The sequence below is a fragment of the Molothrus ater genome, unplaced genomic scaffold (genome assembly GCF_012460135.2).
Source record: "Molothrus ater isolate BHLD 08-10-18 breed brown headed cowbird unplaced genomic scaffold, BPBGC_Mater_1.1 matUn_MA579, whole genome shotgun sequence".
NCBI lineage: Eukaryota > Metazoa > Chordata > Aves > Passeriformes > Icteridae > Molothrus > Molothrus ater.
In genome coordinates, this window is record NW_023416751.1 from 21711 (window position 1) to 26169 (window position 4459).

Sequence of the window (4459 nt, forward strand, 5' to 3'; positions counted from 1 at the left end):
TAGAGGAAATAGGGGCGTTTTGTGAATGGTGGGCAGAAAACGGTATGCAGGCACTGGGGACTGATTTGTAAGCAGTGCATGTTTGAAACTATTCCCTGATGTCTAGCCTGGAGGAAATGGAGGTGACCCAGCAACATTTTAAAGATTGGGGATTATGACACCAGTGAGGCGCAAATGTGGTGTCTGTGGATCCAAAGGGGTTCCTCATCTAATCAGACATTTCTTGAGAATTGTCCTGACTTTCAGTCTGACACACAGAGGGAATCTGCATCAGGACAATATGCAGCCTCCCACACGTCACATGTGGTGCCTGACCAGCTGCTCTCTCCGCTACACTTGCTGGGCTCATGCCAGTGGTGGTCCTGGGGCTGGGAAACACCTGGACTTGTGTAGAGCCCATCCAAAATGCTACCATGGCTGCAAAAGCAGGCAAAGAGCAAAAGCCCAGATCTTTCTCCATTCTTTTTAGTTTTTAACTAAGAAAGAAAATCACAAGTGGTTTTCCAGGCACTTGCTGCTAATGATGAAGCAATTATTTTTAGGAGGGAGACAAAAACTGGTTTCAAAGGCAGAGGAGAGGAGGGGGAAGGAAGCCTCCGAACTTTGGAAAGCTTGTGGTGGCTCTGTTTTCCTCAGGTGTGCCCACCAGCTGGACCACCCATTTGGTCTCTGCCTCATAACTCCCTTTTAAGTGGGACTTGCCCATTTTGTCACACTGGTTTCCTCCTCCCATCAGCTTCTACATTGTCCTACATTGGGATTTTACGTTCTTTTCCTTCTTCCTGTGTGTCCATTAGAGTCATATCCCTGTGACTGCCAGATGCCTACTGCAGGGAAGCTGCCAGAAGTGAGGCACAGGCCCCAAAGGCTTCTTTGAGGTGCCGTCATTGTGCAGCAGCAGTGTGCTGCGTGTGCAGCAGGTTGGTTACTTGGCTTTTTCTCCCCACTCAGGTGTCATTCTTCCTTCAGCAAGGCCTACAATTTGCTGGTTGATGTTAGCCATGCAGCAAACGGGCAGGAATGACAGGCATTCCAATGGAGGGAACTCTCCGGGATACGAGCAAAGCACAATTTCATCCACAGAATTTAAGCAATTCTTCTTGGTTTTAGTCAGAAGTGCTGCTGGGCAGAAGGGCACGTGGCCTTTGGTTTCCTCACATCCTGGCTCTTTCTCTGAGTCCAGCTTGGTACACAAGGTGTATGGGCTTGGTGCCTGTTTTGTGTTACTCTTGGATCCTTTCAGCTGTGGGTTATGGACTGCAAGGGGGTTTTGTGCTGCTTTGGGGCAGAGGAGAACTTTCTGGGCTATTCTTTTGCGTTAGCTGTAGAGAAGGTTTGGTTGCTATGCATGGATTCACCGACCAACCCACAGCAGCTGCTATTGTGATGTCAGCAGAGGGCTGCCACGTCACAGCCTTGTCAGCAGGAGGTTGTTCTGCTGCCTGCAAGGCCTCAGCGTCCAGAGCAGCTCTTGGCGCGCTCGGTGCAGGAGGATCACCTCGACTGAGCTGTTCTCAGCTTACAGCGGGTGTTCTTCTGCTTCTGTATTTTCTTGCACAGTCCGTGGACTCGTGCAAGTGTCCTGTTTTTCCCTTTTTCCCTTGCACGGTCTCAAAACCTGTGCAAGTAGGGTTTTGTTTCCATTTTTGTTTCCCGGCCTACGGACTCGAGCAGCACTGCTCAAGCGATGGAGCGAGTCCGTAGAGCATTCAGCAGTGCCTTTTCATTGGCGGCTTCTCGGAAAGCTTTTCGTCGTTTGACTGGTAAATAGAAGATTTTTTCCTTGGGGCAGCGTGTTGGAAAAACAAGGGCATCAAGATGCCATAGGCTTGGTAAAGTTCCTGTCAACAGCTTCAGCTGAAAAGGGGTGTCTCTGGCCCAGCAGGGTGTAGGAACTTCCAAAATGCAGACTGGGAGAGCTTTGCAGGCATCCTTCTAAAAACTGTGCGCTTCTCTGCAGAACTGAGGAAGAGCATCTTTTTTCTGCATTCCCTCCTTAAAGGATGTGCCTGTCTAACTGGGCCCCTCTGTGTGCTACAAGAGCCACTGGCTTTGCGCTGAAGGGCAAAGTGCCGAGCAGTTTGTGTGTGCTCCTGAAGCCCGGAGCTGGGCCTGTGCTGTGTCCCAACAGCGCTGCAAGTGCTAAGAGGGGTTTGCTGGAAGCTTTTGTGGGCAATTGTTTACAGCAACCACGTGGGACATCCTGCATGCAATGTACAAAAAGAAAAAGCAAGTCCAGGAAAGAGAGGAGAAAAAAGCTGCTTTAGCTGTAGTCTGGACAATGAGCTCCCATGCGGGCACTGACTGCTAAGGAACAATTTGCATCTTCACGACCAAGTTCCTAGTTCCTTAGTGGCAAAGCCGAGCAAAAGGTAGACACAGCCTAGGGTACTGGTTTGCAGTCCTGCTTGCTGTGCTAAAGAAGTGTTGCTCCGGGAGGGATGTTGTGAAAGGAAAATGCTCTCTGCTTGGGTGGACTTGTTCTGTAGGATTCCTCAGCACAAACAGTTTTCTAAGAGTGCCTGGTTCATTTTCCCTTGCCCCCGGCAGGTTGCATCAGGCGTGGAAGGAGTGAACGGCAGGGTTCGGTGAGTGGGAAGGGCACCCTTGAAATTCCTGCTGTCTGAGGATTGTGGAGAAAGCTGTGGGCTTGGCCTGGTAGGCCGAAGGAAAGTCCACATCAAAGTCTGCATGAACATGACCAGAAGGATTCCATCAGTTTCCTCCTTTTCCACTGAAGAGCTTTGAACTAATGAAAGTCAAGCTTTGCAGACAGGAGGCTGCATGCTAATTATAGCCTAGCTAAAGTAGCTCCTTCAGAAGCATGTGCAATCCTGTCTAAACATTCGTCTCATTAGCCCACTTGAATTGAGTTTTAATGAGTGAGCATCCCACTTTTATCCAAATTCATGACTTCTCTTCAGGACATCTGGGGATAGAGCTCAGGAGAAGTCAGGTTCCAAATGACAGGTTCCTCCCTGTCCCTCATGCTGCTGCCTGTCTGCAGAGCAGCACCGCAGCAGCAGAACCTGCTCTGGCTCGCTCTCTTCCTCCAGAGGCTAAAGGGGAGGCAAAGGACAACAAAGGTGTTGTCAGTCCAGGGCCTGAGCATACTGCAGCAATCAGTGGCAGCTTTGGTTGGTTCAGTGCAAAGCTTTGGTGCAGTGCAGGGCTGCAAGTTTCTGAGCAGGCAGCACTTGCCCTTTGTGGCTGAGGATGCTGTGGGCTGGAGTCCTGCCATGACCTAGCTCTTCAGCCCAGCCACGGACCACCCACGCGAAATGGCATCTGAACTTTCACATGCAGGCATCATTGTCCTGGCATTCTCACAGGGACTGTGAACTTCCCTTGGTGTCAGATATGCGGTAGCATGATGTCCTTTAGGGCCACTGCTGTGAAAGGCAGCCCCTTTGTGCCCAGAGTCTGTGCAGGCTCCCTGCTGTCAGCAGAGAGAGAGGTCCCAAGGCACAGTTCACAGCCTTGTGGGGTGTGGAGGAGCCACTGTTGCCTGCAGGGACCTACCCCTCTCCACGCCCTAGCTAGGTAGCTACAGGCACTGCTTCGACTGCACCCTTAACTTGGACGTGACCCACGTTTGTTGAGAAGACTCCTGAGCAGCTCTGCGTGGCAGAGACAAGGTCTGTCTGTGAAGGGCTGGAATGCAGTTCCTATTGGCTGCTCTCTAAGGCCTGAAATCCTGAGGGGAAGCCACTTGAGCAGAGCAGAGCAGGGGAATGTTCCCTGCTTCTACTCAGACACTTCCAGAGCAACTCAAGGGTTACTTGGGACATAAACACCACAGAAATACCACATGAGCAGCCCCACACATGAGCTTTTGCCTTCAGGTGAGCTGTGTCACTGCTTGCTGCTTCTGCCAGCTCTCAGGAGCCAACTTGCCTGCTCCTTATTGCTTGTTTGTGCTTTTTCCCTGCCCATTCCTTGCAGGCCCCGCTAGGAGAGGTTCTTGCCAGTCAGGACTCCTCGGCCCAGGCAGGAAAGGCGGAGCGGCAGGAGAGCACGGATGCGGTGCGCGGCATCCAGGAATTCAGGTGTGTGTTAAGCTTTTTCACTTTCTCTCAGCAAGGGTGGGCATTGCTGGGCTTTAGGAAGCCAAGTGTCAAAGAACAAATTTGGCTTTCTCATCCTTTGACTTGCTCAGCACAGACAGGGGAAGGCAGCCCAGGGCAGGTCTGGCTGCTGACCCAGCTAGAGCAGAGCTGCCTGCTGGGACTCACTTCTTAAACCTTGACAAAAAGCATTCTGAACTAGACCAGAGTAAAAAGCAAGGGAGGTTCAGGCTGGCCTTAAGGACAGCAAAGCATTGAACTGCAAAGGCAGTCATGCAGCAGAACAAGCGCCTCAGAGAGCTCGTGCAGATTCCACCCCTGGAAATTCAAAAGTCCCAGATGGACAGAGCCTTTAGCAGCCTGTCCAGATGCTAACCCCAAGTGCTTAGAAC